Source organism: Cryptomeria japonica, chromosome 10, assembly GCF_030272615.1.
Source record: "Cryptomeria japonica chromosome 10, Sugi_1.0, whole genome shotgun sequence".
Classification (NCBI taxonomy): domain Eukaryota; kingdom Viridiplantae; phylum Streptophyta; class Pinopsida; order Cupressales; family Cupressaceae; genus Cryptomeria; species Cryptomeria japonica.
The window spans coordinates 43,331,411-43,356,444 of NC_081414.1; the positions used below are offsets into that span (position 1 = coordinate 43,331,411).

The 25,034-nt window shown below is 36.4% G+C and overlaps 1 pseudogene; it reads right to left on the bottom strand.

Annotated features, from left to right (window-relative positions):
- Positions 1-488: 488 nt before the first annotated feature.
- The window catches only part of LOC131048816 (uncharacterized), a 42,813-nt pseudogene continuing 18,267 nt past the window's right edge, over positions 489-25,034 (bottom strand).

Consider the following 25,034-nt stretch of genomic DNA (forward strand, 5'->3'; position numbering starts at 1 on the left):
TATGAGACATGAGAAAAGTTGTAGCCTTTCATCCAAGAATGAAATAGGCAGCCTTACACGCTTTCTCGTTAAAAGCTTTCATTCAGATATTAATAAAAAATAAAACATATTTCATGAAAAACCAAGATAGGGAGCTGTACCTATGCAAAAATTTAGAGGGAAGTGACTTGAACAACACTTACCCAACTGTTCAGTGAATCATTTGTTCTCAGAATAAGGCAACAGAGTTTAAGATTAACCATTTGTAAACAAAGGGCAAATCTGTTCACTAACATATCCATAGGTATAATATCACACAAAGCTTTATCATGATAAGATTCAATTTTCAATTTCACCAAACATTGTTCACTTACTAGTATCTCATGATCATCCCGAATCCATGCTATCTGGTAAGGTTTAGGGTGCTTCAATCTCTCCAATTTAATCTTATTCACCATATCCTTCGAAACAAGGTTATTTTTACTACCACTATAAATTATAACTTTACATCACTTATCGACTACTTTACATCTTGTCTTGAACAAATTCCTCCTCTGCAAAGGTTCTTGATCATCTCCAGTGTGGCATAAGGCTCTTCTTATCACCAGTAATTCTCCATCTTCCGATCCAGTAGTTGATCCATTAGGTTCTTCTTCCACCAATGCTGCTTTTCCATCATTCTCTGTCTTCTTACATTCAAAAGAACAATGTCCTTCTCCTTCAAACTTAAAGAAGGTTCCTTTAAACACTCTCTTATCTTGTCTTCTTTTCCATAACCCTCATTCTGGTAACCAACAAGTTCTCTTCTTTGATAAAAATTTCTTTCATCCCTTTGGTATGAACTACCATCTCTGCTAGCTTCCTTGTCTTTGTTTTGATCTGCACAGGGTCTTGTTCCTCCGGTGTAGGCCCTTTCTCCCTGAAATATTCCTCCCTGAAGTCTTCCTCCTCTACCTCTCTTCTTCTTCTCATGTCTTTTTATTAACTTCTCCTCCGCCTTCAGGGCATATTGGTAAGCTTCCTCAACACTCTGCAATTTGATTAGACTGATTTCATTTTATATAGATATCCACAACCCATTCATGCACCTAGCAACTTATTCAATCTCATCATCAATATGTTTGGATATGATATTCAACTTGTAGAATGATTCAATATACTCCTTCACACTAGATTCCTTCTGATTTAGGTTTTGCAACTTTTAGAACAGATTCACTTGCTAATCAACATGCATGAACTTTGATTTCAACTTGTTTACCATCTACTCCCGATTTGATCTTCTCTTTACCTCTTCTCTGCCTATCTACCTGCAAATGTTCCCACCAAAAAGACACATGTCCTTTCAACTTAGTGCAAGCATATCTCACTTTCTTATCTTCATCTATGCTTTCAAAATGAAAATACTTTTTCATCTCTGTGATCCAATCAAGCAATTCATCCAAATCTATCTTGCCATCATAATTCAGTGGGTTAAAATGTGGTCTAGTATTCACACTTGTCAAGGCTCTTATGAACCTCTCTTCTTCTGGATCGTTCTCTGATGGATTTACTCCTCCTCGCACCACCTCTTCTTCTTCATCACCGCTCACATCTTCAACATGTTGACGTCTTCTCTAGGCCATTTCAACAACTTCCAATCAGGCTACAATTCCTCTAAATATTTCCATCACAACATGGTCTCCATTTACACGTGCTCCACCACCTCTAACATTTCCTCTTCGATCCATCTTTATGCAAGTCCTCTACAACTACAGGACGGATCCTCAATCCACCACCCCACAACAAACTTACTTACAGGACTCTGTAATCTCTAGAACAAAAAAATCATTCTGATACCACTTGGTGTAGTCACGATGAGAGTAAGTTCTCAAAGAGAACAATTCAGATTGTGCAACAAGAGTAACACAATAGAAGCGACACAACGTGATGGAGGCAATGCAAAACCAACCTTTTATTATATCAAGGAATTCATATACAAACTTGGTGGAAACATGCGGGCTTACAAATTCGACACACATGCTTGATTAAAAACATGCTCAAGTACATGTTGGCATTTGCATGAAGATTGCATTAATGGTATGATATGTTGTCATTGATGTCAATTAACCGGTAATGATATTTGCTGATATTGTTGTTATTATTGATATTGTCTTGTAACTAGTAGGAAGAGCTTTGTGGAAGAAATTGTAAACCAGTATGTAAGTTTGTGAGTTGAACCGGTAACCAGTATAAGAGGTTAAACCCTACCAGTTGTTTTTTAGTAAACCCTAACCGATTAAGGTTGTTGAATTGGTTATTTTGGTTTATGATCTAATGATGAGTGGTAATGATGACGACACGTGTGAGCCATTGTAGATAGAAAAGTTCAAATTGTTTTGGCACATTTTTGTCTAGGGAATGAGAAAAGTGTATTACATCTAATGAAAAGCGTGTGATGAGTTATTGAGTCTGATGAAGTGGTGATCAAGGAGCGGTTAGAGTTTTCTTGATTAATGTGTGCAGATTGCTATGTAAATCCAACGGTCACACTTAAACCGATTTGTTTGTAATATCTATGAGAGAATTAGGTTTTTGTTGTGTTATCAACCTAATTGATTTGTTATAAGGTCGATGAAGTTGTTTTGTAAAAGGTGTTGGCAGAAATCAGTTGAGTGTGTGGTTGCCGAATCAGATAATGAATATGCAGTTTGAGTAAAGGCATATGGAAACTTAAAAAGGATCTAATCAAGCAAGTGTAGTGCTATTCAGACAGATCAAGCAAAATCCTGTTGTTTTCTAACAATTACAGCAGAACTGAAATCCCCTAACCGGGTAAGCTCTAACAAGCTTGGTTACTTCTTAAACCCTCTAACAAGGTGATCCATTAGATTAGATTCTCAAGTCCTCTACCGAGGTTACTCCTAACATGGTACTTGCTTCTAACAAGGCATTTTTAGTCAATCCTTTAACTGAGTGATTCTTAACAGGATCAGTTCTTAACAAGACTTTTGTAAAAGCTTTAATAGGCTTGGCTCCTAACAGGGCGAACTTCAGAAGAGTTCAGATAGTTATCTTGTGAGTCTCATCTCATCGTGGTTTTTACCTATTTGGGTTTCCATGTCAAAAATATTTGTGTCATGTGTTGAATGTTTTTGTGGTTATGATCTTATGATTGATTTGTTTAACTACTTAACTATTCTGATAAGGTATGATAACCAAAAGCATTGAGAAATGAAGTCTGTTGACATATGATAAAGAATTTGGATTACAAGTTTAAAGTTGTTTACTGTTAAGTTGCTATAACAGTCAACTGGTTAATATTGGTTTTTCTTATGAGATTTTATCTTGACAAAGATATTTTATTGATAAGTTTACTTTGTGTGATTGAGATTGAGATTGGGAAAGTTTGTATCAGTTTTTCAATTTACTGATTCAACCCCCCCTCTCAGTAATCTACCAGATACTTATTCTTTCATCATACCATCAATTGGTATCAGAGCATTTCAGGTCCTCTAAGATATAAGCGTAACAACTTGAGGAAAAGATCTTGTAGATCATGATGAAGAAGGAAGCTCCAAAGTTTAACAAAGAGAACTATAGGATGTGGAGTGACAAAATGAAAATTTACATCAAGAGTCTGGGAAGTCAGTATTGGGAACATGTCAATACTAAATATATTACATCTATCGGGATTCTGACTGACGATTAGAAGAAAGAACAACAAGAAAATCATCAACCATTAGAGTCCATTATCAATTCCTTGTTTGATGCTGAATATGTAGATGTTCATGGCCTAGAGACTGCACATGAGGTATGGCAAAAACTTGAAGAGATTTATAGTGGTGATGAACATGTTAAGATTGCTAAAGAGGAGAGTCTAAGAGGAAAGTTTGATGACATGCAGATGACTGAAGGTGAGAATATCTAGCAGTATGGTCAAAGGATAAAAGAGGTAGTCGGTGAGATTAAGAGTGCAGGAGGGAAAGTGGAAGCTGCCATAGTGATCAGTAAGGTACTGAGAAACCTGCTACCGGTCTACACTATCCAAGTTGCAGCTATTCAGGAGCTGAAGTCCATAAACAAAACTAAGGTAACTCTTGACTCCATCATTGGCAAACTTACTGCTTTTGAATTAAATGGTTATGATGGTAGTGTATGGAAATTAGAGTCTACATCAGAGCTTCTGTCTCTAACCCATATGTGAGAAAAAGTAGAGATAATAGTCATGGTTATGAATCCAGATCTAGCAAAGATGTTGATGATGAAGACAATTTAGTGGAGCTTGAAGAATTGTTGGCAAAACGGCTGCCTAGAGGCACTGGCAAATATAGAGGTAAATTACCTTTAAAATGTTTTGCATGCAACAATATTGGCCACATAGCTGCTAACTGTCCTAATGGTGAAAATGAACACAAGAGAGAGAAATTCAAGAAGTATAAGGGTAAAGGCAAAATAGATTGTCTTATTGCTGTTGACAGTGGTATCACTAATGAAGAATCTGATGGTGATGCTAGTGAAGATATTGTGTTTGTAGCTATTAAGGAAGAGATATCAGACCAGAAGGCATTAGTGTCCAAGATGGATAACCCTGATGATTGGATCATTGATAGTGGTTGTTCACATCATATGACCGGTGATCGAAGAAAATTTCTTTCCTTGAAGGAATTTGATGGTGGTGTTGTAAGATTTGGAAATGACTCACCCTACATGGTTAAAGGTAAGGGAGTTATTTTTCTTAATGGGAAGAGCAGTGCCAACGATGTCTACTGGGTTGATGGTCTAAAGCACAATCTTTTGAGTGTGGCACAACTTAATGACATAGGATACCCTCTAGAGTTCAAAAATGGTATGTGCAAAATCTTTGACAACAAAGGTGAATTAATTGCAACCGGGAAACAAACTAAAAGTAACCTGTTTCACCTTAATCCTAAATTTAGCAACTGTTTGATTGCAAAAATAGATGATAACTGGCTTTGGCATAGGAGATTTTGTCATATAAACTTTGATAACATTGTTAAACTGAGTAAGTCCAAGACAGTGAGAGGTTTGCCTCAGTTAGACAATCTGGTTAATTCTCTTTGGAAATAATGTCAGTTAGGCAAGATGACTTCTTCAACTTTCAAGAAAAAATCCTTCTCAGCGAAGAATTTGTTAGGTTTGGTTCATACAGATCTCTGTGGACCAATAAGAACAAAAAGCATTCAAGGTGGCAGATATTTCACGATCCTCACTGATGATTTCTCAAGGATGATGTGGTTCACATTCTTGAAGGATAAAATTGAAGCTTTTGGTAAGTTCAAGGCATTCAGGGCCTTAACTGAGAAAGAGAGCGACAAGAAGATAAAATGTCTAAGAATAGATCAAGGTGGTGAATTTACTTCTGAGGAATTCACTAGGTACTGTGATGAGAACGACATCAAAAGACAACTTTCTGCACCAAGGACACCACAACAGAATGGTATCGCAGAGAAGAACAACTGATCAGTGGTTGAAGTTGCTAGGACAATATTGATACAAGGAGGTGTAGCAAAAACATTTTGGAGAGAAGCTGTCAGTACAATTGTCTACACTATGAACCAATTTCTGGTGAAAAGAGGTAAGGACAAGACCCCTTATGAATATTGGTATGGAAGATCACCTGATGTTAGCTATTTTAAGATATTTGGAAGCAAATTTTTTATTAAGAGAGGTGATTACATTAGCAAATTTGAAGCTAAGAGTTATGAAGGCATATTTATTAGCTATTCCACCAAGAGTAAGGCCTACAAGTGTTTTAGCAACCAGACTCAGAGAATTATTGAGAGTGTTGATGTTCGAGTGAATGAATGTCCTGAAGTTTCAAAGGAAATCAATTTGGAAAAGAAGGATGAAGATCCTTGCATTTTGTTTTTGGAACCAGAAACTGTTAAATCTGAAACAAACAAAGCAAATTCTGATGCACTTGTTCAATCAGTCTACAAGGAGATAGATATTTTATGCTAATTTTTGATGATTATTCTAGAATGTGTTGGGTTACTTTTCTCAGGGAGAAATTAGAGGCTTTTGGAAAATTCAACTTATACAAGGCAATGGTAGAGAATGAAACCGGTAAGAAAATCAAATGTTTGAGATCTGATCAAGGAGGAGAATTTACATCTAAGGAATTTAATACATTCTGTGAAGTGAATGGAATCAAAAGACAACTATCAGCACCCCAGACACCTCAGCAAAATGGAATTGTGGAAAGGAAGAATATAATTATTTTGGAAGCAACTAAAAGCATGATATTGGAAGAAAATCTACTCATATGTACTGGAGAGAAGCAGTAAATACAACGGTTTACACTTTCAATAGAGTTCACATCAAAGGTGAAACCGGTAAGACCCCTTATGAACTATGGTTTGGTAATACTCCTACTCTTAAATACTTCAGAATATTTGGAAGCAAATGCTATATTAGGAGAGATGAGTATGTTGGTAAATTTGATCCTAGAAGTGATGAAGGAATATTTCTTGATTATTCATCTAAGAGCAAGGCATATAGATGTTTTAATAAAAGATTGCAGAAGATCATTGAAAGTGCTAATGTGAAGATAGATGAACACCTTAGAGGAAATTCAAGGTCTGTAGATTCTAAGCCGGCAGTTGAGATGATTATAAATGAACCAATACTGATTGCATCAGTACAAAATGTGGATCTAGTCACACCAGAATCATCAGAGAATTCCACAGTGACTCAAGAACAACATCATGTGAATAAACCCAGGTATGTGAAACTGTATCACTCAGAAAATCAGATAATTGGGAATAAGTATCAAGGTGTCATGACAAGAGGAAGATTGGCAAATGAAGAGGTATGCTTAATTTATCAAATTGAACAAGCATCTGTTATTGAAGCATGTCAAGATGAACATTGGATAAAAGCAATGGAAGACGAATTAGAACAAATTGAAAAGAACAATACATGGACATTAGTTCCCCGACCTAAAGACAAAAATGTAATTGGAACTAAATGGGTATTTAGAAATAAACTTAATGAAGATGGTAAGGTAATCAAGAACAAAGAAAGATTAGTTTGTAAAGGATATTCACAGAAAGAGGGAATTGATTATAATCAAAGCTTTGCACCGGTAGCTAGAATTGAGGCAATTAGATTATTTCTTGCATGTGCAGCTCATAAGAACTATAAAGTATATCAGATGGATGTAAAATGTGCAGTTTTGAATGATGATCTTGAAGAGGAAGTTTACATTGAACAACTTGATGGATTTTCATTAACAAATGTTAAAGATATGGTTTGCAGATTAAGGAAAGCTTTGTATGGATTGAAGCAAGCTCCTAGAGCTTGGTATGCTAGATTGGACAAATATCTTTCGAAGCTTGGTTACACTAAAGGTAATGCTGACAACAACTTATATTATAAAGTGACTAATGATGAAATCTTGGTTATTGAAGTCTTTGTTGATAATATCATTTTTGGAGGAGAAGATGGATTGTGTAAGGACTTTGCTAACAAGATGCAGGAAGAATTTAAAATGTCTATGATTGGGGAGATAAATTTTTTTTTAGGATTACAGATTTCACAAACTGATAAAGTTATATTCATATGTCAAAAAAAATACTTGAAGGAACTACTGAAGAAATTTGGTATGGAAAGCTCTAAACTGGTAAGTACTCCTATGACTACAACTCATAAATTGACATTGAAGGATGATTCAACTCCTGTTAATCCGACAAGATACAAATCTATGATTGGAGGCTTACTGTATTTGACACAAACCAGACCTGATATAATGAATGTAGTATGTATTGTTTCAAAGTTCTAGAGTAATCCTAAAGAAAATCATGAATCAACAGTAAAAAGGATTTTTCGGTATCTACAAGGCACAAAAAATCTTGGTTTATGGTATCCTAAAGATGAAATTTTTGATTTATGTGCATACACCGATGCAAACTGGACAAGAGATGTAGATGACAGAAAGAGTACCACTGGCGGTGCATTCTTTCTTGGTAGCAAATTGATTTCATGGATAAGCAAGAAGTAGAGTTGTACATCATTATCGACAACAAAATCAGAATATGTTGCACCAGCAACTAATTGTACTCAGGTATTATGGATTAAGCAAATGTTGAAGGACATAAAGGTAAAATGCAAAGAACCGATAATCATTTATTGTGATAATTCAACAACAATTGATATATCAAAGAATCTGGTATTTCACTCTAAGACTAAGCATGTTTCTATCAAGTATAATTTTCTGAAAGAGAATGTTGAAGTAAAAGAAGTAAGATTGGTTTATGTGAATACTAAAGAGAAGATTGCAGTTATCTTTACAAAGCCTTTGCCTAAGGAAACCTTTGACTATCTCATAGAGAAGCTTGGGGTAATACCCTCACCGATAGAGACTTAGATGATTGAATATTGGCATCAAACCGACATAAACTAATAGAGAAATCTTTTTCCGGCTTTGATGGAGGAGAGCTACTTCTCAGGGGGAGTAATTGGTTGTATGTTTTGGTATTTCTTCTTAACTGCTTTGGCATTTGATGTCAAAGGGGGAGAGATATCTATGGAAAAACATTATTCATTGGGGGAGAGATATATACTCCTTGTATTTTGGTTTTGATTTCTGGTATAGATCTATTCTGGAGATTGTTGGTTTTTGGTTTTTGGTATTCTGTTTTGGCACTTAGATGTTTTTCCATCTAGTGTTGCCATCAATGCCAAAGGGGGAGATTGTTGGTATTATGGATGTGTTGCATTGGTTTTGTCATTGATGTCAACACTTATCCTTATGGAGATCTACATTGTTGATTTGGCACTATGGTTATATTGGTTTACTGTTGAACTAGCACATTGTGTTCACCGGCAAGGTCAGTGACTTATGTATAGTCACCGGTATATGCTCACCGACAGGTTATATGGTTCACCAACACTGATGATGACTTGTTATCATCTGGAAATCACTTGATTATGTCAAAGACATGGTTTGGATACTTGGTTTTGGTGTTTTGGTTATTGGTCTAATCGGGTCGACATATTTGTTGTTACCGACAGATAGGTCTAGGTTATGGACCGATATACGTTATCTATTCCAGATCAGCATGACACGTTATGGAGATGATTTATTGATTGGATATTGTTGTAATTGTATTGAGTCGACATGTTGTATCACATCAAGACTTATTTGTAATTGATTTAATTGTAATATTCTTACTGAGCCGACCTACACATTTGGTCTTAGGTTTTGTATAAATGTAAGATCTCATTTATGAGATGAAAGTGTGGAAGTGTGGTATGATCTTGGTATGTGCGAATATTGAAGATCATATGAGAAGATCATAGAGAGAATCAAGCAAACATCATTTGAAGGTTAAAGGAAGGTTTGAAGGTGTTTATCAGAGCTTAAACCAATACTGAATCCAACATTGCAGATGCACTTTGAAGCAGTACATTATTCTAGGATTTAACCATCCTACTGTACTTATTGCGACTCCCATTTGAGCAGTGTGCTCTAGGCAGTTGGCCTTTCTGCATGTGCAGACCCCATTTGTATACACATACTATCTGTCGTAGTATCATCTGATTGTGGGTAAGGTTTCCCACTGTGGTTTTTCCCCTTATAGGGTTTCCACGTCAAAAATATTATATGTTATGTGTTGTGGATGTTGTTTCTCTTTTTGTTTCATGCATTAAGTTTCACCGGTATTGATATTAACTGCTAATTTGTTAACTGGCATTAAGTTTGGTTTACTAGTATTAAGTATTAAGATGGACTAAGTTATAATTGGGTTGAAATTCATTGACAACTGATTCACCCCCCCTCTCAGTTGTCCTTCCAGTTCCTAATAGATACCATGTTGTCATGAATGACAACATAGTGAAATCAACCAATTAAGTGTCAATTGCCAACAATCTCCCCCTTTGGCATTGATGACAACACTCATGTAAAAAATGATCATGGTTTCATCTATTAGTTTCATCCCAAACCTGCTCCCCCTGAGCTGAATATCCATCAATACAAAATACTCCATATCTTCATATCTCCATGTCTCCCCCTAATGTATACAACTCCCTTTTTTATTTTTCACATCTATATCACTCCCCCTTTGACATCAATGCCATCAAAATTCCAAAAAGAATACCAAAAATCCAAAACTGAGATGAAGAATGAAAAGACTGTACAATGAATATCCCAAAAATACCTTATTGGAGCTTAACATATTTGAAAATTTTCGGATATGCCTTCTCCAAAAGCTCAAGATAAGTATCCCAACCAGATTTGAAAGTGCAAGAAATAGATACAAGTCCATTTAGCATATGGGCAAATGACTCTTTCTCCTTTAACTCTGCCGGTGTGGGCTTACCAACCATATACATACTCTCCTTATGTACACTGAGTCAATCCAACTAGGGACTCACGAAACCTCTAAAACTTCTGGCTCTTCTTATGATTTTGTCTTTTTATTTCTCAAGAACATAAATTTGGGCTTCCAAAACCAAACTCTGACCGTTCAATGGATGTAGTCAATGAATTCAATCCATCAAAAGAATTGGCTATACTTGCAATTTTCTCCTGAGATTCCTTAATCCTTTTATCCAAATTAACTGTAAGTGCATCTGTGTTACAACATACTCTATAAATATTTGTACACTACTTTAAAGAATTGTCATTCGATATCAACTTTTCATCAATCTTCTTCCTCTCAGACTCAATTACTTGATCAAATGTATCTCTTTTTGCCTGTGTGAACCTCTCCAGTGCTTGTTGGTTTGAAATCTGTTGTAAGGATTGAAAATCCTTTGAAATGTACTCTCTAATTGTCTTAAGCTTGCCGGATGGTCTTGGTTCTCTGTCAAACTTGCACTGTGGGACTAGCCTATGCAAAACAATGATAGACTGATCAATAATCCCTTTATCCATAAATCCCTCCATCAATTTCTGTATAGCCATCATCATGAGTTCAATAGGACTCATCTCGGTTATGTTTTTCTTTTCAACCTATGAGGTGTCAATTGACAACAATGATGGACTCACTACTGGTTCCCTGTCGGATTCCCCTTTCTTCTCCTCTGATGATTTAACCTTTATAGTTTCCTCACTTGCACCGGTGGCTTTGCCACTTGGTGCAGTCTCAGTAACTACTGGTTCCTCCCTAGGAACTATAACCCCATCCTGTACATTTGTATTCAGAGGACTGTTATCCTTAACATTAGTATCCTGTACATTATCAACCTTTACACTCTCTGTATTTGTTAGTATCTCAACATTCATCTGTACATTTGTATCTACCGGGGGCTTAATTTCCACTATCTTAATGTTTTTCAAAATTGAGGGTGAAGTACCCATAATACCCTTTCCTTTTCCTTCAACCAAAATGTCTACAATATCTTTCTTAGATTTCGGTGAAGTATAAAAGCCATAGTTCTCTTCAAAGAACTTAATCCATGCCTTGTTGGTCTCCTTGATTATCTCATTTACTCTTCCTAACATAAGACTAGTTATTCTATGTTTGTTGTTAAAGATTTTTCTATCTGCAGCCTCAAGTGTCCTATCCATCTCCTCTGGAGCAATAGAAACACAAACGGATAAAAAATTTTGTATCTTAATATGCTTGTCCTCTTGCATTGCTGATAGTCTCCTAGCATCTAACATATCATACAATTCTGTCGATATTTGGTCTTCAATTTCTATCAAGGCTTTCTTATAAATTTCCAAATATAACAATACTGCTTCCTCTATTTGTCTTTGTTCATCATCCTCTAAATGTTCATAATAAAATTGTACATTCTTTAACATGCCATCCTTAGTAATCTCATTAACTAACTCTGCACAAGTTTTTGGTGGAATGATAGCTACATTACCATATTCAATTGCCAGATCAATGTCTCCCTTCTTCTTCCTTCTACCAGTACCGGATGGGGCTGAAGGTGTTTCTTTTGGTGCTTTCTTATATGTCGGTAACTTGAATGTAACTTTCCTAACCGGTTGCTTTTTAGCCTCTACCTTTGTTTCTTCTACTTTCTTCCTTAGTACCCTTTTGAAAGCCAGGGGTGCGTCATCCTCAGATGCAAATTCTGCTGCAATAAGCTCAATGTATACTTATAGTTCTTTTCTCTTCCTCCCTTTCTCCGAGACAACATCAATCAATGCTTTTATGTATTGTGAAACCTTTTCTACAAACTTACTCACCTTTCCTTCCTTCTTCTCTCTCTTCTTCCGGTTGAACTCAGTTTCAACTTCTTGTGTCTTCTGTTTAGCAGTACCGCATGGTTTCTCAACTTCATCAACAGGTGCATCAATAAACATCTTGGCATACGGATCTAAAATTTGTGTATCAACTTCGTAGCCCATCTCCTCAATCTAGATCTTCTGGGGTTTGACCGCGTCCATGAGTGTTTCATCTTTCTTCACCATGAAGCATATGTCAGTTGAGTATTTCTCAACAATGTTCTTAGGAATCCTTTCTCTAGATTTCATAGCCTTCTAGAATGCCTTAAAATAACCCCATACTTTGTTATCTCTCTGGCTGCCTAATATAGCAATTGACTGTTTCAGTTGCCTCCCTATTGGGATATCAAATGCCCATTGTCTCTTCCCAAAACTGGGAGTCTCATTCATGAAAAATAACATTAAACAGACAATTAGGTTACCATACCGGAAAGTCCCTTTCTTTTCTCCTTTAATCTTTCCTAGGTTTTTCAATAGTTCATCTAACATCCAACCACATAGATCCAATTTCTCATTTTCTCTCATCATCTTGTAAGCTGCAAAAATACAGGAGCTAGAAACAAAATTTTGTCGGTTTGATTGTGTTACCTTATACTTGATGACCATGCTACTGAATCTGATGTCTGTGTTGGTGATAGTACTGATTCTCATAGATTGTCTGTCTGAAGTTGTGTCGGTGATCTTGTTGACATGATCATTAGAAACCTTCTTATCCGGACGTTGCCCAACCTGTGGTAAACCGGTGATTTCCCTAATGGCCTCCTTTGTAATCTTATATGGTCTATCTAACCAGATAAACTCTCCATGCACTCTGCTCAAAACATACCTAATGATTTCATCTTCGAATTCTGGAATATCCAGAATGCTGGTAAACCCTAAATCCTCAATGTGCTTGTATTCAGGTTTAACCTTTCCAGAATCTCTCATTAGCTCATTCATGTACATTCTCTTGATATCAGATGTTCCCAAATCCTTAATGTGACAGTGAATGTAGGCTCTTACATCTTCGACATACACAACTCCTTTCAGGACACAAGAAAAAGCGCCGACTTTCAAGCGATGTAAGATAGGTACATAGGTACATGTGGATACCCTATGTACCTATCATCATATGTACCTATCTCAGGCCTGAAGCGGGATCATCATATGTACCTATCTTACATCGCTTGAAAGTCGGCCTGAGACGGTCCTTGACCTCAACTACAGTCGGATTTGCAACAAAGATAGGTACATATGATGATCCCGCTTCCATGATTAAAGATTTATACCCGTGAATTGCTTCTGATGAAAAACCCTAAAGACTTTTTCCAATCGCTGGTGAAATCACTCAAGAAGATATTTGATCGCATTGAATCACCTTTAATAGCTCTGAATCGCTCTTAATCACACTGAATGCAAGGTGATAAAAAAATGAAGTAGATTTGACCTTTTATCCTCTAAGAAAAACCCTAATCTTTCATTGACATCAATGAATTCCGGTGAAAGATATTGGATCTCGAACAAAACATATGCATGCTCGATAAGCATCTCCAATGTCTGGAACATCTTCTAGAACCTCTTCCCGGGGGATATGCAACATCTTCATGAATGTTTGCCTACCCCTAAGGCATTTGCCTCAGTTACCGGATGTGCTTCCTATCGGTGTAGGAGCAACCTCTTCTACCGGATAAGTAACCGGTGCATTCCCATCTGCAGATTGTTCTTCAATCTTCCTGACCCATCTCTGGGTATGATCTTGTCAGATTTCATTAACCTTTTCTTTCCCTTTCTCATTTGATCCTCCATTACCAACTGATGGATTTATGCTTCTACAGAATTTAACAATATGTCCAACCCCATTACATGCATAACATGTAACATTGTTCTTTTGAATTGCTTTGCTAAAACCGATATAATTGCTTGACCTGCACTGATTATCCATATGTCCAAGTTTTCCACATGCATAACATTTTACATTCATTCTGCAATCTTTTGTCTTATGACCATACTTATTACATTTAGAACATTGACCGGGAGCAGAATCATTTTGATTTGCTCTATTTCTACATTGCCTAGCCATGTGACTAAATTTATTGCAAACAAAGCATCTACCATTAAATTTATAAGCATTAAACTACCTTACGGGTGCCTTGTGGTTTTGATCTTCATTAGCAGTACTGAAACTTTGTCCTTGTTCAAAGCCAAGTCCATTGGAATCTCAATTCTGCCTTTGTCTCTTCAATAACTCATCTAGCTGTGTTGAACTAATCTTAAATTTTTCTTTATACTCACTTGCAATAGTTAGATCATCTCTCAGAATTATCATTTGTCTCTCAAGCACTTATTCATTACTCTGGGATTGTACTAAATCAGTTCTCATGAACCAACCTACCACATTCTTCAAATTTGTTCTTCAAAGATACAACAAGATTTTCTTCCTTTTTCTTTCGGTCCTCAATCTCTTTAGACATTCTCATAGTTATAGCTTGCATTTTATTTCTCATAACCATGTTCTCCTGACTCAGTTTCTGACACTGTTCCTTAAGGTCGTCTTTCTCTTCATCATCCTGATTTTGCAAAAGTTCCATCTCAAGTTGCTTTTCCAAACCCATATCCATGGATTCCGGATTCAGGATCTTCCTCAAGCTATTAAACTTCCTCCGAGGCACAAGAATCTGATACCGATTGTTGGAATCCAAGAACACTGAGAGGGGGGGGGGGTGAATTAGTGTTCTACTAGAATGATCAATTTTAGCCTTCTTAAAACATGCATACACCAACTGGTATACCGGTACATATAGGATTGAAAGAAGTAAAGCAACCAATAATCCAATTACATAAATGAATACCATAACACATAGAATTATATGTGGAAAACCTCAAAGAGGAAAAATTATGGTGGGATTTGTGACCCACAATATCAATCCACTGGCCATCTGAAGAGATATTACAAAATATAGGGGCCTACACTTGTAGGAAGGCTTACAACCTAGAGCACATTGCTCAATAACAAAAGGAGCCTCACTGAATACATATAAATCCGGACTACAATCTAGAGAAATGATTGAATTGCTAAGATAGCATCTTCTATGCTAGAATACAGTTCCGGTTAAGCTCTATATGTTTCGGTCTGAGACCCTAAACCCTTACCAGAATAACCCTTACATAAATATCCTAACATACATGATCTCTTTGATATATTTCACACATCCTTCATTATTTCCTTCCTAATACATATTCACATGATATCACATATCACATATCACAAAATGGTCTAATCCAACTGACCTATATACCCTATACAATTTATCATGTCTTATGTCGGCTTACAAAGATAATTACAATGTCAATATACATGTCGGCTAGATAACATAAATACATGAATATCAAAAATAATTTCCGATGCTGGATGCAAAGGATGTCGGCCTCCAATACCGATAACCTTATTCTAAACCATGTCGGTCTGCATTGCCGGTAACCAAAGAAAACCTTCCATCATGCTAGTGCTGGTACCGGTGCCGGTGCCGGTGAAGTGTCTGTGAAGTGCCTGTCGGTACACAACTGAACCAAAACATGAAGCCAAAACAAGATACCATGTTGCCATCAATGACAACATAGTGAAACCAAATAATTGAGTGTCAATTACCAACAAGAGCATGATCCAAAGAATCGAGTATCTCTTATAAATATAAAGAGACCTCCTCCAAATGATGTGCATAAGTATCTATAGTAATTTCAACCTCAAAATAATTATCATGTAGAAAATGAACAAGAGGATCATAGTGTTCCCTCACAATAATCGAGGAAGGATCATCTCCATTAAAGAGAAGATAGATATCATCAATTTTGTCTCCCAAATTTGTAATGTAGGATGTCACAAACAAACTTGCAATGTCTATCAAGTAATCATCCCAAGGAACTATATCTGGAAGACAATGTATATCCCACTACACTGAATTACAAGAAGCCAAAATTGTAGAAACACAAGCATCATTAGGAGCAACAGTAGATGTGATATCAATAGGAAGAGATGGAATGTAAGGCTAAATAATTAGATCACAAGTAAGAATACCCAATTTCAAGTAACCAAAGTTCTCCAATCCACACTAGAAGTATGATCATCATTTGAAGAATCAAAGCCATCAATAGGAACAAAGTTTGAAAAGGAGTACAACTGAGATGTATTATTCACCACCCCAATAGCAATGATATCTCTACCCTCCAAGTCTCGTATGATAACTGAACTAGGCGTGAACTCCACAAAATTCCTTGGTGCATCATGAGTGATCTGATAGATGGAAATGAGATGAATTGTCAAGCGAGGTGCACACAACACATCATTGAAGGTGTCATCCCTAATATCAATATAATCCTTCCTAGTTACATTTATATATGTATGATTGCCCATCAAAATCAGTGACATGTTGCAAGGCTCAAATAAGGAAAACATAGACTACAAATATGCCATATGATGAGAAGCTCCTGAATCTAGAAGCCATTTCCACGAATCATGACTTGGAGTAGCACAAAGAACTTGTCCTTTGTTCTTACTTGTTCCAAAAGTGTGACTAATCAAATTCTATTCATTTGGAAGAAGAAACTAAAGTAGAAATTCTAGAAGGCAAACTGATTGTATTCCTCTCAAGAAGATGCTTCAATTCATCAATATCCTTCTTATAATAATAGTGTTCTTTATGTCCTATCTTCTTGAAATATGCACACGTAGGCTTCTCCTTCTTAGATGACTCCCCTTGAGAGGGAGATGATTCAAATTATTTGTTTAGCTTGTTGTTTTTCTTCTTATTAAGATTCCCTGTTTCTTTCTTTACCTTAGGCTCCATTTCCACCAATGCTTGATGTGTAGAAGATTGATTAGACCCATGTGAATTAACTTTACTTCCTCTTGGATTAGGAGATTTCAAAAATTATAAAATTGAGGATCAACATATGGTGCTTTCATAGAAAGCCTATCTGTATGAAAGCCAAAAACAAACATTGAAAACTCAGGACCAAGCTTGGATAACACATTAAGAACCAATTGTAAAACCTCTTTTTGAATGTTGCATTCCTTTAGTTTTGTTCTTAATTGCTTGATTTTGGAGATAAAATCATTAACAATCTAATATCCCATAATCTTATCAATTTTATCATACGATGTTTCAAGAGTCTCCCATAACTCCATAGGTATTTTACATGATTCAATATGAAATTGTAAATCATATAAGACTAATGAAAATATGCATCCAAGTGTTTTATCCCTTTCAATCTCCGAATTTGATAATGAATTAGGGTCAGTTGGTTGAGAAATTATTTCCTTTGGATAGCCAAGATAACCCTTTCCTATGAGATAATTCCATACTAATTTATTCCATGATGCACAATTATGTGATGTCAGGAGTTCAATTCAAGATTTTTCTTCATTAGAACACAAAAACATGTTATCAACCATTGCAAGATTACCCCCAAATTCAATCAATCAAAGAACCCCTCAAAAAAGTAATGATTTGACACTTTATACTTAGTGCAATTACAGCGGCCACTTGCAAAACAAAGGCAAAATGGACTTCTGATTTTGATGTTTACAACAACCATAATTAGTCTATATTAGACTCAAATCAATATGTAAAAGATCAAATTGTGATGTATTACATTTGCCAAAAATAAACCAAATAAGGTCATGTGCTGAAAGTAAAATTTCTAATCACAATGACTAAAAACTATTAGCACCACTATAAAATATAGAGAAAAATAATGCACTTTAAAAAAAAATGCACCTAAAAAGGAGTCCATATGAGCTCGAACGAGGTCCTAAAAGTTGAAAAAATAAGTGTAGTCACATAAATCTGTCCACTTAATTAAATGAATACTTAGTATTTATATGATTATTTAACCATCAATTAATGAATTAATTAAATTAATATTTAATTAATTCATCTTAACCCTCTTCTCCTATTAATTAAATAAATTATTCAATTTATTTGATTTAATTCACTTAACCAAATTCAGACCATTAATTAAATAAATAAATCATATTTGTTTAATTAAATCTTCTCTCACATTTAAATAAATTAATATTTATTTAAATCCCCCAAAATCCCACCTCTCACATTTAAATAAATTAACATTTATTTAAATCACCTTTATCCTCCACCCACTTGTATTTTCCTACAAAAGCAAGTTGCACAACTATTTTAAATAAATTATTTATTTAAAATCCTATTTATCCTCACCCACTTGAAACCTTTAATGGTTTCCCTTAAAGTATTCAAACTTGATGGCTTTAAAGTCTTCAAACTTGATGGCTTCCTTCTATAGTCTTCTTAAGACTTTAATGGTTTTCCTTAAAGTCTTCAAGCCTTTAATGGTTTCCCTCAAAGCCTTCAAGCATTTTGATGCTTTATCTTCATTTTTCTCATTTAAATAAATTAATATTTATTTGAATATTTATCCAAATGCAAATTACACCATTTAATTGAAATAAATGATTTTATTTTAATTGAAACTACCAAAATTTCTCCCACTTGCATTTTCCTACAAAATCCACTTGCATGCCTAAACCCCTTCTAGAATTTTCTAATCACTTCTAAATAACCTAACCCCTTCTCTAAACTTTGTCACATTCCTAAGCAAAAGGGAAGTCACTTCTCAAATCCTCAAAGTCTTTGATAACCATTGAAGGCTTTCAACCTTCAACCACTAAATGGCTCAAAGTCTTTGATAACCATTGAAGGCTTTCAACCTTCAACCACTTAATCCCCAAAGTCTCCAATAACCATTAATGGTTACCTCAAACCCTCCCACATGGTTAAAACATTTGTTTTGACTCAACCTCTACCCAACCCAAAGGTCTCATCAGGCCATTAATGCTTTGACCATGATTATCTCTTAAACATTTGCACAAAGGTTTATCCTTGGATTAACTCTTAATCCAGTGGGTAATCTTAATTTGGACTTGACCCTTAGCCTCTAGATAACCATGAGGTCTTCTCAGGCCTTTAATGCCTCCAACCTCTTCTCTCAACCCAATCCTATGTTGACACTTGTCACCATTTTATTCGTGCCAATTGTGCACATGGATCCCCAACTTTCAAACTTGGCCCTTGATTAAACCATTCAATCTTAACCCTTCATTTCCCCATTTCTTCTATAAATAGAACCCTTCTCCTCAAGCAAAAAAAGAAGCATTTTAGAGTATTGTTGTTATACTGGCATTAGCATAGAGCTTTCTCATAGCATCACTATCTACACTTGCATAGCATTTGCTTATCATATTCAACCATCTTGAATCTCCATATGGCATCCATGGCTAGTGCTAAAAGCTGAGAGCTACACTCATTTGGGACTTGGAGAGGAGAGGAACAAGGGAGGAGCAACTATGAGCATCTTGATTAGCTATTTTATTCTATGTTTATATGCTTTCTATTTCATGCTTAATATCTCTCTTGATATGCCTGTCTAGGATAATCTTTTGTTGCTAACACTAACGTTTGTTTCTTGTGCTCTTGTGTGTGTTGCCATCAAACAGATTTTCTAATCCTTTTTGCAGAGCATCATTTGGTGAACCCGACGTGAATCCAAACACCAAAAAGATCAACTTTTTTTTTTTTAACCAATGACATGTTTGAATGTTGAAAATGTCACACAGGTTGCACTTTTGACATTGTTTTGGCGCATTTGACATTGTTTTGGTGCTATTCACCTTGTTTCAGTGCTTTTCCCTTCTCTGTCTTTCCCTTTCTTTTAGTGCGTTTGTGTTAAATAGCGCCTCTGTTCAAACGCAGACTAGCGCTATTGTAACAGAACGTTGTACAAATCACCTTGTAACCAAAAAAAATAAAAATTAGGCTTGTAGAAGCCCACCAAATAGGCGGATTTTACTAACTATTTTTCTCTTTTGTGCAGATTTAAATTAGATTAAAAAGTAGATTTATATTTTTTACTAACTTGTTTTTGAAGTTGGTTTTAAAAATGAATTCACTTTTTATTTTGGTTTAAAATTAACTTCACATTTCAAATTTGGGCTTTTAAAAAAAAGAATCACACATTTGTTTGGGGCTCTTAAAAAGAATTTCATTATTCCAAGGTAAAAAGAACCACAAACTTATACAAAAACAACTTTATTTTTTTGCAAGTTAGGAAACAAACTTCGTTTTGGTGCTTAAAATCAACAAGGCAAATTTTATTTCTTGCATCAAGATAAAACTCACAATCCACACTTCCATTTTTGGTGCAAATAAAATTCACAATCAACTTGTCTCATTTTTAAAAGCAATTTTACTTCATGCAAACGTGTTTTTCATTAAGTTGACCAGGATTTTCAAATTCTAGTTTACTCAAACAATTGCTTTTGAAAATTAAAAAGAACACCATGATTGTTGGAGCAACATCTCCAAATAGTTAGATCACATTGCAATGATAGATTAAAAAGAACAAGTGTTTTTTGTGCTTGGCACACTTGTGCAAAGAGTTGGTCGAGTGGTCCTACTTCTAACACACACTATCCTCTCCCTTGGCTTTCGTGGTTCTAGGTGCAAGAGAAAAGTGTTAGTAACACTCAAAATTTTATCTTTTTAAGAGAGGCCTGCCAAGGGATCGATACTCTTGGGAATGACCTCGAGCGGTAAATCCTTCGAGCCACTATAGAAATCAGGTGAGAGCGAAAGCTGTAGCCTTGGGTATAGCTGTTCCTACAGTGTAACTAGTCGAAAGGACAAATGGGCCCCACCACCAGTTACAAGGCTCTTAAGTGAGTCACTGCAGAATGAACTTATGTCCAAAAACATCGAACATGACTAAACGCCTTTAAGTAGTAGCCCACCTATTCTATTGATTGAGGATATTTGTGATATAATTTAGTGCAAGAGCATAGATGGTTTTGCTCCCAAGATACTCACCATACATATTTCCTTGAGTAGAAACATAGCTTTTTGAAAAGTCACTTGTGGCTTGATAAAAGTGGTGACTCCCCCATCATAGGGATCATCTATTTGTTATGCTCATTCAAGACTTAGTATATCACATCCTTACCTGCCACGGCGAGATTCATAAGGTATGTAGTACCAAAGTCGAAGAAATATCAAGATGTGGGCTAAATTTATCACAACTAGCCATTTGACCTTAGGGATAAAAAGTGTTTGAAGTGTGTTCATTTTAGTCAAGACCAAGTGCAAATTGAGCCGACTTCAGGCTTTGGAAATACACCTTAAAATACATCTAAAGGAAGGGTCATATACAAGTCCAAGGATTGGGTTGATCTAGACCCATACTCATTTGTGCCTTTGGGGCAACATTCTTGTGTTTGTGTGCTTGCTTTGTTTTCTTGTCAAAGAAAAATCAGAAAATCACTTCCCAAAAACAAAGTATTCATCCAACCAAACATCTGTCAAAACAATAAAAAACATCAAAAACAAGGTACAAACAACAAAGAGTCAAATTTTATGACCATTCTTCACATCTTGTGAAAGAAGAAGCGTCATTAGAATATCAACTTGAAAAGAAGACCACTAAGCTCAAAGGCTCTGATCAAAAGGAGGAAATTCTTCTATATAAATAGACAAATCTTTGTCTCACATAGAGTCTTTCTGCGTCACATGCGTCTCTACCTTCAAGGCAAAACAAACGAATTTGATTCCGAATCATTGAACCGCAGAGCTTTTATGCAATATAGAGCTCTGAGTTATCACAAAAACCAAGGAGGAAAGATTAATCCCAACTTCTTCCCAAACGTCTGTATCACATACAACACAGCTCGAAAAATACCACCAACACCCGAAAGGGAAGAAATAGAGTTTGTCCCATTTATAACACAAAGTTTTTATTGAAGTTGAAAACATTTTCATCCATCATCTCACTCATACATCATCACTTCATCATCAATCCGTCCCAACTCTCAAAATGTTAAGAGGTTCTTGTCCCAAGTTCTCTTTTAGATATTGCTTGAAATCAAACACATCACATCACTTTTTAGATTGTTTCTACATCTAGGATAAGCTCATCCTAAGAGACACATCTACGCAGGTTAAAACTAGTTCATGAGTGAATCCTCTCATTACTAGGTAGTTAAATCTGTAACACATCTCAGATTTCTCTACACCTTATCACATCAAAACTTATCAAACAAACAAGCAATTCAAAGAAGCAATTTTGGTTACATCCACCTTAAAAGTGCTAGAGATCCACGTGCAACACAATTCACCAACCATCAACCTTTCATTTCATCAAAAACTCATCATTATTTTCACACAACTTCAACAACAGCTTGCAAGCAAAATGGCTCAAACTCGATCATAGTCAAGGCAACGAGAAATAGAAAGGGAAGAAGAAGAAGAGGAAAATCTCAATGAATTTCAAGAAGCACTTGGAGGAAATGCAGATGACAAAAACCCAAGTACTCCCACTCCTGCAACAATAGAAAGGGCTCAGCATAACCCTCTCTTTAACAGATTTTTTGACGAAATACTCAGGAGCAATGCGGATGCTCACTTCTTAAGACTCGCTCAAGAAGGAGCAAAACTCCCCTCTGACTTTGATCTTGCCCAATTAAGACAAGCATCAGAAAGACAAAGTCACCATGAAGAGGAAAGAGGTAGAGATCCCATCAGATATAACATTCCTCGAGGTAACCCACCACCTCCTCCTCCAAATGAAATGGAGATGTTGCGGCAACAAGTTGAGAATCTCGCCCAACAGCTTCATAGTGGTGTCAAGACTAACCAATTCTCACTCAATGACATCTGTCCCTATCCTTTTGATAGGAATCTTTACTTGCCACCATTTCCACGAGGATTCGAAACACCCAAATTCGAAAAATATAGAGGAAAGGGAGATCCTCATGATCATGTCAGAGAATTTCATTCCGCTTGTCTTGAAGTGGCATATGAAGACACCTACCTAATGCGCCTTTTTCCCCAAAGCTTGGGAGGAACAACCACATCATGGTTTTCCCGACTGCCAGGTGGCATTAGAACATTTGAGGAACTCATCCAGAAGTTCCTAGCTCATTACTCTCATAACATTGAACGCGACATCACCATGGCTGATCTGTGCAACACCAAACAAAAACTAGGTGAACAATTCTCAGTATTCCTGCAACGATGGCGTCAAATGTCTAGCAGACGTTCTCTTCAGTTACCTGAACGAGAACTAGTGGAAATATTCATTTCCAACTTAAACGAAGAAATGGAATTTCACCTGGATGTCAAAGACACAGACTCTTTTAATGATATGATCACCAAGGGTTTGAAGTGTGAAAGGGCACTTATCAAGAAGGGACTCATCAAAATCTTTAATGAACCAAAAGATGGTCCTCGCCCACGCTTCAACAGCGATAAACCAAACTTCTGGAATAAAAACAAGAATGTAGTCAATGATGGGGTTGTGGATGCTAGGACTATACAAAATGCACAACCCGTGGTTCGGTTTGCAGGATAGATTCCTCCACCTCAGAACAACACAAATGGTCCTACAAATCAAGGTCGCATCACATCTCACGATGAACAAAGACCTCGTCAGAAAAAACAAAAATGCACATACACTCCCTTAGGGGAACCCATTGAAACAGTATTGCGACAACTCATTTCTCAAAATTTGGTCACTCTGCCTAAGCTATCAAACTATGAGCCTCAGGTCAAACCAGCATGGTGGAGAGATACTGAACACTGTGAATTCCATCAAGGGAGAGGACATAAGACAAGTAATTGTCACCGATTGAAAGATCTCATTCAGGATCTTATTGACCGAGGAGAAATTGAAATTGAAGGACATGGCCCAAAAACAACCAATAATGATCATCTGATGTTCAAAAATCCACTTCCATCACAAGATCAAAGGGGTCCTTCCACTTCTAGGTGAGGCACTGATACCACTGATTATACACAGGCTGCGTATAATTACACTGTAAATCATCTGTATGATGCCAATGAACAAGTTGCAACTATAACCTTCAAAAATCCCAACTCAAATTGCAATGTTGTTACACGCCGCGGCAAAGTTACCATAAAGGCAGCTCCACAAGGCACCACCTCCATCCCAAAGCAGTACAATCTTGTGGAACAATTAGATAAAACCCCTGCGCTTATATCCATTTTAGAGCTTTTGCGTCTATCGCCATCTCATAAAACTATCTTGGATCAAGCACTCCAAGAAGCGTCAGTCCCCGCAAATCTAAATACGGACCAATTTCAAGCCATGGTTGGAAGTCTAAAGTCATCACCTTGTCTCACTTTTTCTGAAAGTGACAACTCTTCCTTCCAACAACCACATAATGCCTCACTCCACATCGAAGGATTTATTAACCAGCATAGGATCAAGTGAGTCTTGATCGATAATGGAGCAGGCTTGAATATTTGCACACTGCAGTTGGTCACAACATTGGGATATGCGGTCGAATCAGTGGATCCTCGTCATAAGATCACAATCAAAGCTTATGACGATGCAGAGTGTTCATCCAAAGGAGTTGTGGTACTACCAATCCGAGTAAAGCACATCATTTGTCAGGTTCTGGACCTTCCTCTACCATACAATCTATTGTTAGGAAGACCTTGGATACATGCCATGCAAGCCGTTCCATCTACCTACCATCAATGTATCAAGTTCCCACATAATGGTGTAGAGATCACAATTCTGGGTGACGCAAATCCCTTTGCATATTGCCATAATATCAACCATCAACCAGAGATTACCGTTCCTAATAATAGAGAAGCCATTTCCTCCACATCATATATAAGTCCCGCCTCTCTTGCCCGTTCAAACACCATTATACCCAAGCAAGAAAAGCTTAAGATGAAGATAGCAGAGGAAGGTCCTGGGGAATACAACTTGAGTCAACTTGTGTGGGACAAATTCCCACTTCTCCTAGAACTCATGGTAAACCACAGCAGGTACTCCA